Source organism: Perognathus longimembris, chromosome 3 (genome assembly GCF_023159225.1).
Source record: "Perognathus longimembris pacificus isolate PPM17 chromosome 3, ASM2315922v1, whole genome shotgun sequence".
NCBI classification, from domain to species: domain Eukaryota; kingdom Metazoa; phylum Chordata; class Mammalia; order Rodentia; family Heteromyidae; genus Perognathus; species Perognathus longimembris.
The window spans coordinates 116,132,155-116,143,758 of record NC_063163.1 but is presented as its reverse complement, the minus strand read 5'-3'; positions in this window follow the sequence as shown (position 1 = coordinate 116,143,758).

The window sequence follows — 11,604 nt, the reverse complement described above, 5'->3', positions numbered from 1 at the left end:
GAGATCACATATATAAGGGAAGGAGTATAGAAATAAGTACATCAGGAAGAAAAGATAGCAAAAATAGACAAACCTGATTCTCAAAAGAGAAATCCGGATGGCCAGTAAGTGTATTGTCTCACTGATACTTTGCTAAATGCAAATTGAAACACTTGAGTTTCTACTTAAGTTCAGCAAGACCAAACTCATAAAAATCGAAAAACTCAGTATTTCAACTGGTGTAAACATTGTGGAGTACAAATGGGCACTTACTGAAATTAATCTTTGGGAAACATCATTGCAAAGTTTTGGAGTGGACTGTGGAGTCATACTGCGTAAAATGAACTGTCATCTGTGTCATTTACGAGCTGTGTTTGCAAGCTGCTCAACTTCTCTGTGCCTTCTGTGAAATACAGATAGTAGTACTACCTCATAGATGAATAAACCCAAGCTTACAACAGTAAGCTTAGAGCAGTGCCTGGCAGAACCTACGTGTCACCACACCCAGCCTTATACGTCTTCTTTATTCTAGCTATTGTAGGGAATACAAAGTGGAAAAGAAGGATCATTGAAGTTCATAGCAGAAGTCAGCTGAACAAATTAAGTATGCAAATGCCTATGTAGGGTACAGCTGAGGCTGACTCCCAGGGTCTTATGTTACCACAGAGCCATACCCTCAGCATGTATTGTTTGAAGAGACTTTCTGTGGGAAGAAACCAAGTAGGACTAGAGGGGAAGGAACACCTGAGACCCTGCAGGGATGCATGTGTAGTGTGCACGAAAGGCCTTTCAGCAGCTTGCTTCTGGACACCAGAGGCCCTGAGTGTAACTCCTGAAGACCTTGCTCTAGCAGATTTGGCAAGAGTTGCCTCTGTGAGGGTTGGCTAAACTGCCACTGCTAGTTAGTTAGGTTAAGGGGTAGGGTGCTTCTCTATGGCTTCCAAGGTTCTGAGCATTGCTGTCTTAGTGGAGGATTGCGTGGCAGATGTCATGGACTAGCTCTAGAAGTGGCATCTACTCACATCCCATGGGCTGGAACTTAGTCACATGGTGCCTGAAATACAATGGAGCCTGAGAAATACGAGTTCCGGAGGAAGGCAGAAGTGGATGTTAGACAGTTGTTGTCTCTGCTACTGTATACACTTTTCACACTCTGAAGAAAGTGTCTGAAGAAAGGTGTCTATTCCCCAGACACCTGAGACACTTGGAGTTTGAAATCTGATGATTACAGAGATTCAGCCTCTTAGGAGAGGGTCACCTGGAGTCATTACCAAGTTAGAGATCTCTTCCATTACTCTGGCCAGGGGTTTAGAGAGGAGCTTAGGCAATTGACGTCTGGAATCAGCAATGTGAAATGGAGATTAGTGCTTTAAGAGCTCAGAAAACAGGAATCAATAGTTAAGATGAGGCAGATTTGGGACTGGAACTTCGTGATTTTTCTCCTAAGCTTTTATGTAGCCCTTTTCTCCTTGCTGAAAACTTTCTTAAAGATCCTAGCTTAGATCGTTAATGAAGAAACTGGTGGAATCTGAAAGATGTGTCTATTTAGTTCCCAGAAAGTATCAGTGTAAATCGCTTAGTTTTGACAATATACCATAGTTTCCTACGATGTTAATATTAGAGGAATTAGGTAAACACTTGTCTTTACAAATATCCTTTAAGCACAGAGTCAATCCAAACATATATATTTAGAAAGGGCTTCAAAGAATACAGGATCTGGACACTGGATTTGGCTTCTATTTTGGGGGTCTCTGGTGAAGAGTTTTTCAGGCCAGCCCCTTTTTCGTGGACATTTTCTTGACACTGAGTACTTTCAGTTCCTAGCCTTTTGTCATAGCCCTCCTCCATAGCAAGGCTTTGATTGGTTTTGTTGGCTCTACACTTTTATAGGAACAACTTGCTTAAAGGCCTGGGGCTTTAAAAAGAAATTGTTTTCAAGCAGGGTATAGTGGAAGCAGATTGTATTCCAGGTGAGCTCCGAGGCCCTGATAAAAGTGTATTTATTCCCCCTCCCCTCCCTAAAGTGTGAGAACAGCATATTTTAAAGGGCAAAGAGCCAAGCCTGCCTAGTGCATGCTGGCCGTCATTCCTACGATGGCCACTAGAGGGTGGTGTGGCATGCCTTTCCTGATCTAAGGAGTTCACATCCCAAAATAATAGGTCTTAGACTTTCTCAGGGATCTATCTAGGTGGCTCACCTCTTCTGATTCATATCTTTCGGCTGACTAGCCCTACCTTAATCTAAAAATCACAATCTTGTCCTAGCATGGGAAAGATTTCCAGAACAGATATCTAATACTGTGGTTGGAAAGACTTCTATACCTGACAGACTTTTTCCTTTAATCAAATTCAGAGCCTCTTGCTCTTCTTTGCTTTCCCGTGCTCCCTTCTCTACTCTCAGGTTCAGGTGTAAGCAGCTAGTGATACTGCAAACCACTGAATCCCACATTAAAAGGATGAGCATTATAGGATGTGAATGATACCTCAGTTTAAAAATATATTTAAGGGCTGGGGATATAGCCTAGTGGCAAGAGTGCCTGCCTCGGATACACGAGGCCCTAGGTTCGATTCCCCAGCACCACATATACAGAAAACGGCCAGAAGCGGCGCTGTGGCTCAAGTGGCAGAGCGCTAGCCTTGAGCGGGAAGAAGCCAGGGACAGTGCTCAGGCCCTGAGTCCAAGGCCCAGGACTGGCCAAAAAAAATATATATATATATTTAAAAAAATAAAAGCAAAACGGGGGCCGACCGTGCGATGTGGTGGGCTATAATGAACTGGCCGTGCTGACTGGAGAAGCTGCGGTGCTTTGACATCGGCTCGTTGGTTAGAGGAATTAGTTACCCTTCCCCTCACGTCTGACCTCCCAAGGCAAACAGTGTCTCATTCCTTGAGGTTTACTTATTTATTTTTATCTTTTTGAAACATCTCACTATGTAACCCATGTTGTCCTTGAACCCACTTTCCTCCTGCCTCAGCCTTCCAGGTGCTGAGATCATAGGTGTGTACTACCACACCCAGCTTGCACCATCCCCTTCTAGAGAAGTTACCCTCACATCTTGGCTGGATGGACTGGGGTGGGGGTGTACCTGGGCATCCGTGCGAGGGCTGAGTTGACCTTACCGCAGCGGTTGGTGACCTCAGTTGTTACTGTGAGATGGTTGTAGGCTGTGTGTCTTGAACTGAGTATTTTCACAGAGCCTCTGCCGGCAGTCTCTTTTGTCTAGTGTTCTGAGGCTTAAGTTTGAATGCTAGTTGGTGGGAAAAAAAGACAAGAGATTATAAGCCTGGCCGGTGCCACATTTTCCCTGTGTCATAGGCTGTCTTTGCCACCTGCAAACTAAGATACTCTGCATGGGACTGATCAGTCTCTCGTACCTGGAAGATTTTCTGTACATGCTGATAAGTTGCTTGCCTCAGACTTTGTGCCACTGGACTTAGGCTTACACAACTTCACCCTTTCGGAAAACAGGGGCATATAGGTGGTACTAGGGATAGTTCGATCCTGGACAGATACCTGTGAACCCACCCCATTGGGAGGGGACAGATCAGTCAGCTGACGAAAGACAAGTCCCCCTCTTTCCATATCACATCCGGGCATTCTCTGTCAGCTAAGGAGTTACAAGGAACGTTGCTTTATTCTGTTACTGGTGAAAATGCAATCTCTATTGCTTAGTAAGTGCGGCCGATTTTCTTTTGGCAGGAAAGGAAACGTGGAAAGGTTAACTTGCATAAAATCATTCTGAGTGCCAGAATTTAAACATCAGATTCCTCTTCCTACAGCCCCCTCCTCCACCCACAACATCCTCCTCCCAGATGAGAGATGAGGGGGACCTGGGGACTGTCTTCTGCCTCTGTAGTTCTTACCAGAGGCTTCTTGTCTCTGCAGGGAAGTCTGAAGCGTTTGGGAGGCTGAGCTACCCCATCATGGAAGAATTGCTTGCTGGTAGTTTCTGTTTGGAACTTGTCTTTGAAGAGCTCATGGGTGTGAGAGGGAAACTTACCCTTTACTTTTTTTACCCAGGACTTGAGCGGAGGTAAAGTAGATGTCTGGAAAGAGGAGTGCACATCTGGGAAAATAGCAGTTTTAAATGCTGCCTTTCATTAAGCATGTACTGTATGTCAAGCCTGTGTTAAATGCATACGTCACTGGTGCAGTAGAAGAACTTGGAGGCTGAATGGTTGCAGGGTAGGTCACACCACATTTCTGAGATTCCTCAGGAAAATGTGATTGAGGTTAAGCCTTTCCTTGTCTCTGCCCCCCGGAAGGAGATGTGAGGACCCTCATGCTGATACCCTCTTGACAGAGAGCTTGGGGCATTTACCCTGCGCACTGTGTCTTCGTCAAACTTGACCGTGGTTTCCCCCTCGAGGATGGCTGTCTCTTGCTTTGTCCGGCTGGCTTCCTGATGCACTGGAGGAGCAGACCAGCCTGGGGCCGCTGCCTTCTGCACTTGCCGGGTATGTTGGCTGCATAGGGAACAAATGTTTCTACAGGTAGGGTCCCTCCCGTGAGCCCGTCCAGGCACACCAAGCCGGCCCTGTGCCGTCGGCTCCTTGCCTTGCCTTTTCACTTGTGGGTTTGCTTAAACTAAACTGTATTCTCAGGTACGTGCAAATTAGAATTTCTTTATTGCTTCTCTGAAGGTGAAGTTTTAATTTATTTTAGCTTTGTTTTTCCTCACACCTTCCCCGTTATCATGATGCAACTCAGCAGAGATGACCAGACACCTGCAGCCCTAGGACCGTGGGAAGTGTGGAAAGCTCCCAATGGCAACCAGAGCCTGCAGCTTAGAGAATGGAGCCCAGGGAGCTTGAAGGAGCATTTGCTGACGGCGCGCGGAGCTGTCCTTGCTGCTAAGTGGAGTGTCCACTGTTACCTGGAAGTGATTACTACCCCATCTCTCTCACTTTGGGATGTGCCTGCCTCTTCTTTAATACGCGTCACAGGGCGGGTCAGCCTGGCTAACCCAAGCCCCCTGACTTACAGTTGTTGTTGCGCTGGGCGCACAGGGGCCACCCCCAACTCTGCACAACTTGCGGGTTGTCCTGCCTCCAGTCTTAAGAGAGGAGGGCCCCAGGGAAGGCTGAGCTAGTGGGGAATCCTAGACTTCAACACAATGGGCGAAGCAGCTCTGCTTTCCACAGCTCTGTCTCTGAAATGGACGATGACTGGCTCGTGACCTGTGGCTTGCTCACACGTGTGGCTACTCACGTGACCCCCCGTCTGCCAAGTGCAGGTAGGATTTGACCGGACACAGGGGCCTGGAAGTCCCTCTGGTGCTGGCTGACGTGCTCGGTGTAGCCCGCGTGCTCTTTGGGTGTTAGTCTTCTGCCTTGGGGGTTAATTGGAGGTACTGACAGACCAGGAAGGCGGCGGCTCTGGGAGGAAATCTGATGAGCGATGGCCATGCTCTTGTCCTCTAAGGGGAGAAGAGAGGTATGCAGAGGGGTCTGCTGTGTGGGGAAATCACAAGGTGGCTCTGGACCCCAGCCTTGGCCCCTACACAGCTGGCTGGCCCAACACTTGAGCTTTGGAAGCCTGGACCGCAGGCCCGAGGGAAGGCTAGATGAAGGTGGTTGGTGCGGTTCCCTCCCAGAGGGATCCCGGCTGACGCTGGAGCCAGAAGTGGCCTGGAGGGGTGAGGAGAGACGGAGCCCTTGCTCCTTAGCACATCCTCCTGGGTGTGGGTCGCCCCTCCCTGCCCCCCCCCCCCCCCCCGTCCCCCAGAGTCTGTCTGGGGTTAGGAATGTGTTGGGTGGGGTAGAGTGAGGGTTAGGGAAGAGCAGCTTCAGAGTTTGCTTCATGGACGATGTGCCCTTTCTCTTTCCCTGACCCCTGGGCTAAGGCTCACCTGGAGGGGAGGGCTTCTCCCCAGGGTACGTCCCCACCACTGCCTTCTGGGGCTGAAAATAGGATTTGTGGGTTGTGCTGAAGACGGGCAGTGGCGGCTGGAGGCGCCGGCCATCGTAGCGGGGGCGCTGCCTCTGGAGATGGGCCGCCGGGAGCCACTGCAGGCGGTACTTAACGTCTCCAGGGTCTATTTCCTCCTCCTGGGCTTCCGTCATCTGAAAAGCAATCTCTTGATGCTGCTGTCTCTAGCAGAGAGTCAGCTTGACTGGGGTGAGCCCTTGGTGGGGCTGAGTAGGGGGCGAGGCGCCTAGAGAGAGCTGCCTTCGGAAACCCGGCAGGCGTGAGTTAGCTCCTAGCCCGCCGCTTCTCTGAGCCATCATTTCTGCGTGTAAAATCAGGACCATGTATCACTTTGGGGGTTGAGAAGCCTCTGAATTAAAGTGTCTAGCAGTGTCAGGGATGCAATAGGTACATAGTAAATACTAGCTTCTCTTAAAATAGTTACGACAGTTTGAGAGTCCATCTGCTGGGTCGGCGGCACGGCCCCCGCTTTGCTGACCACCGGACCCCGCTGCGGACCTTACCTGAGCACCAGAGGCGACCTTCTCCATCTGCCGGCGGACTGGCGGCGGCTGTTGCTGGCTTCTGCGTGGACTATTGGAGGAAGAGTAGCCAAGCGGGTGGGGTCTTCTGTCCCTAGGAGCTAGGGTGTCTGGATTAGGAGGAAGACTAGGAAGCATCCTGTGTTGATTCTGCCCTGGTCCCCATTACCGCACCAAGGGCAAAGGAGAGTTCTGGTTAGTGTCCTGATTTGATTCCATCTGAGGCTTGACCAGTGGGGAAGGGGGCGAGGGGAGGGAAATGGTTTTCAGCATTCACAGGATTTCCTCGGGCTGGGAATGTGGCTTAGCGGTGGAGTGCCTGCCTAGCAGGCATGAAGCCCTGGACTCGATTCCTCAGCACCACATACACAGAAAAAGCCAGAAGTGGCGCTGTGACTCAAGTGGCAGAATGCTAGCCTTGAGCAAAAAGAAGCCAGGGACAGTGCTCAGGGCCTGAGTCCAAGCCCCAGGACTGGCCAAAAAAAAAAAAAAAAAAGCATTTACTCTTTTTTTTTTTTTTTTTTTGGCCAGTCCTGGGCCTTGAACTCAGGGCCTGAGCACTGTCTCCCTGGCTTCTTTTTGCTCAAAGCTAGCACTCTGCCACTTGAGCCACAGCGCCACTTCTGGCCATTTTCTGTATATATGGTGCTGGGGAATCGAACCCAGGGCCTCATGTATACAAGGGAAGCACTCTTGCCACTAGGCCATATCCCCAGCCCCAGCATTTACTCTTGATGACATGGTTTGTTTGGGGAGTGAGTGTCTTTTGTCCTTGAGGATTGTGCTGGCTGGGGGCGTGGCTTACGATGAAGATAGTCGATGGTGGACTCGCGAATGCGCAGGAGGAACTCCTGCGAGAAGGGCTTCTTCTCCAACGTGCCCCCGGTGGCCTCGGCTCCCGGTCTCCTAGGAGGCAGGAGGAAGAACAGTGGGATCCAGGGCCCAGGACTTCCGAGCCTCCAAGCTTCCCCAGCCCCGCGGGCAGGGAGAGGGAGGACGTCCGTCTCGAGCTGGTCATGTGTTGGGCAGAGGAAGAACGTGTCTGAGAGCCAGGGGAGGAGATTGGGAGTGGGGTGGGCAGTTTTGGGCTGGTGGAGAAAGTGATAGTTTTGACCGGTTGGTGTCAGTGGAGGAGGTAGATTTGGATGAACTTGTGGGTGTCCTTGCCAGAATTAAACAACAGATTCCTCTCCTTGGAGTTCTTTATGGCCTATCGCCATTTTGCGTGCTGTGGGTGGGGATGAGAACTCTGTGAGGAGGGGGCCGCCTGTGATACCCAGACTCTGGGCAGGACTCAGGGCCTCCCCGGCCCGCCCACCCCATGCGACCTACAGCAGTGGACTTCAGAGAGGAGGGGGAGGTAGTAGTCGGTCCCCCGGGCTAGTCGGGTGGGCAGTGCCTTTCTGCTCACCACGTCCTCTGCCCCTCAGCCTCTGAATAGGCCCATGCTCTGACAAAGTGGGCGTTGGTTCTGAGATTGGCATCTTAGGTTGTTCTGGCGCATCTCTGAACGTGAAAACTGCTGCCTTGGCCGAGAGAGACAGGAGGTGGGGGCAGCCTCTCATGACCAGCAGTGAGGGGGAGAGCTGATGGTGGAGGTACTCAAACCTCCAGATCGTTGGGCCCGGTCTCTGCCACCTTCATCAAGCCCGAGTCTGAATCTGTTGTGTATGCGCGCGTGCACACTCCAGCGCAGGCCCTGCCTGTTCCCGCCCCTCCCTCCGGTCAGCTCACCATCCCCGTACCCACCGCGCGTCCTGGGACAGGGACCTGCGCCGCATCTCGTCGGTGGTATACACGTTGCCAGTAGCCGCTTCCCTTCCAGAACCTGAAGTCACAAAAGAGCTGTCTTGCGGTTGTAAGGTAACATCAGATGGGTTCTATTCTTTCCACTTTCTCTCCAATTAATATAAAAGTTCTTTCCCCCCATCATTTTACTAGTCAAACTGCCCTCCCTTCCTCTAGTTCGGGGAAATGCGGTGCTAATTATATTAATCTTAGAACCAAAGCTGGAAAGGTTCTTCAACACGAGTCAGTCCTCATGCCATTCTAGCACCGGGGCCCTGGAAATCACATTTCTGTGACGTGTCATTCTCTCCCCCATTTGGATGCTTTCTACGCGGCCACCTCTTGTGGGCCATATGTATATTTCCTTCCTGAGTGACTTGATCCATTTGCTATTGTCTTTTCCTGTGTCTTTCCATTTGTTGGAATTACCCATCCTGAGGCCTATAAAAACACACCATTTTCCAGTTGGGTTAACCCTTTGCTAACTAACTAGTGTAAAGTTGGGCTGTAATGCTCAAGATTGCAGGAATGCTGGGCATTTCTTCCTTTGATATTAATTATTAAAACGTACTGTTATCATAAAGGTTATATGCAGAGGGGTTATAGTTATATAAGTCATATAAAGAGTACATTTCCCTTAGAGAAATGTTATCCCATCCTTTGTTCTCACCCAGGTTTTCCCTCTCATCACCATCCACAGGTTGTATAGTTAATTTCTTTTGCTTTTAGTTATGATTGCAAGTGTGGGGCACTTTTGCTTGGCAATTCTAATCAAAGTTCTAGGATCCATTAGTCACTAGGTAGCAATGGCTCACACCTGCAATCCTAGTTATGTGACAGGCTGAGATTTGAGGACTGTAATTCAAAGCCAGCCTGGGCAGGAAAGCCCACAAAACTGAATTTTTATTTATTTATTTATTTTTGGCCAGTCCTGGGCCTTGGACTCAAGGCCTGAGCACCGTCCCTGGCTTCTTCCCGCTCAAGGCTAGCACTCTGCCACTTGAGCCACAGCGCCACTTCTGGCTGTTTTCCATATATGTGGTGCTGGGGAATCGAACCGAGAGCTTCATGTGTAGGAGGCAAGCACTCTTGCCACTAGGCCATATTCCCAGCCCTGAATTTTTTTAATTAACTACCAAAATGCCACACTGGAGGTGTGGCTCAAATAGTACAGTACCCAGCTATAAGCGAAAAAGTCAAGTCTGAGTGTAAGACCTTAAGTTCAAGCACACCCGACCCCTCCAGATGAAACTAGCTTTCCTGGTGACCACGTCACGCCATTGGTTTTGCTGCACTATTGTCAGGAGTTCCCGGGTTTCCTTTCCACAGAAGTGAGAGGAGGTGAAGCTGTGTACCCCCACCGCTTACTGGCCTACGGGGTGTCTTAGACCCACCGTAGTTACCTTTAACCCCTAGGAATCCACTTTCACGTTCTCCCACGCTTGCTTAGCATGCACGGTGGTGGGTGCTGGGCCTCGTCTTTGTGTCGCTTGGTGCTGGAGAGGAGGCGGCTCGGATGGGGGTCATCGGGGTCTCTTCCCCAGAGGCTCACAGGAGTCGGGCCAGTGTGCTGGAGCGCACGCAGCTTCTGAGGCGCAACTTGGATCTCTGATTGAATTGGAAAAGGTGTTGACGAAGACAAAGCCATGACTCAGACCTGGGAGCTAAGAGCAGCCGAGGTTCTGTGGCAGGGCCGCTCAGAAACGCGCTGGGTTCCCAGGGTAGGTTGATTCAGCCTTCCTCCGAGTTTCCGTGGCACTTGGAAGATAACATTTATCTTGCCGTTTGTGGATTGGGAGGTCCACTGGCTGGGAACTCGCATTCATTTTGTAACCCCTTGCTGCCAGCCCAAGGCCTTACACCCAGAGCTAATAGCTGCCACTGACTTAGCACTCCTTTGGTCATTAGATGTGGGGGTCTCTCTCTCCATCATCTCACCCAAACCAATGCCATTAGTGCTAACATTGCCATTTTGTAGCGGAGCAGACAGGGGCTAAAGGCCACCAAGCCTCCAGAGCCTGTGCCTTTCCTTCAGACGAATAATGAGTCTGGTTTGGGGTGGTGGTTCTGGGTAGGAGGAGACCAGGGTAGGCTCGTGAAGGGAGGTCTAATGAGCTGTGCTAGTGGATGGGCATGTCTATAATGTCAGGTGAATGTGTTCATTAGGTCACGTACTTGAAATGGCCCAGCAGCAGGGAGCCTGTGTCTTTTTGTGGGACTAGGGTCATGGAAGCGTCATTGTCTCGGTACTGAGCAGGAGGCTGAGGGTGGGCATGTCCTCCAGGGCCCTGTGGGCACAGATTCTGTGTGAAGCCCATGGGTGCCATGGGACTGGGGTCCTCGGTCTTCTCCCAAGGCCCCTCACACCCCACTTATCCGCCTTTTCCCTTCAGGCTCTGGACTTCATTCACACCGGGCCTGTCTGAGCACCGCTTCCAGGACTCTGCTTTTGTCTTCCTCCTCCCCCTCCTCCTCATCCTTTAGAGCCCACCCCCAGGGCAGTGTCCTTCCTGGAGTTTCCCCCGGCCCTTGGCCGCCAGTGGAGTGGTAGGATTAAATGCCTCCACTCGGCCTTGTTCCGTCTGTGCATGTGTCTGACTCCGGCACAGATCTCCTTATTTACAGTGAACTGTGATGTGTTTTTCTCCACTGCCTGACTTCGAGTTTATTAAAGGCAGAGGTCACAGTCCCCGCATCCAGCACAAAGCCTGGCCTATACAAGACATCCAATAAATATTTGTTGAATTCAACTAAGCACCAGATGTGGGTCCCATTGTAGGTAAGAGCTGGGCACAGGTGAACTTGCAGAATTCAGCAGCTGGCTTATGAATGGAGGTGCAGATACATAGACAGGCATTTTTGAAATCATCCTGGGGATTTGGTGATCTTTTTTAAACTAATTCTCTCTTACCCTGGGTCAAAGGGGTATAAGACTCATTAGCTCCTTCCTGTGCCTGGGGGGTGGGGTGGGGAAAAGCAGGAAGATCTTGGCTTTAGGCTGGAAGGACAATGTGAGAACCACCCCCCCCCCCAAGGCCAGCTAACTAGATTACAGCTGGGTGTGTTCAGGACACAAAGTTGGTGCAGCTGGAGAGGAAGGCAGTACGGGGAAACCTGTCTGCATTGACCCCGGGTCCCCTCTTGCCACCGTCTCACAGGATGCTATGGAGCTGGGGCTGGAGCTGCCATGCCGGGCCCTCAGATCCCACGCCCAGGCACTCCCGTTGTGAAGCGAGCATTGTCACCTGGCAGCTGATTGGCATTAACTTCCTTGACTGACAGACCATGCAGAAATCCCCCCAATTTCTGTAGGCTCCCATGCCACAGAAAGCTGCCTACACTCCTGTAGTCGGAACTCCCGGGCGGCTGGAGCAAAAGGGCCA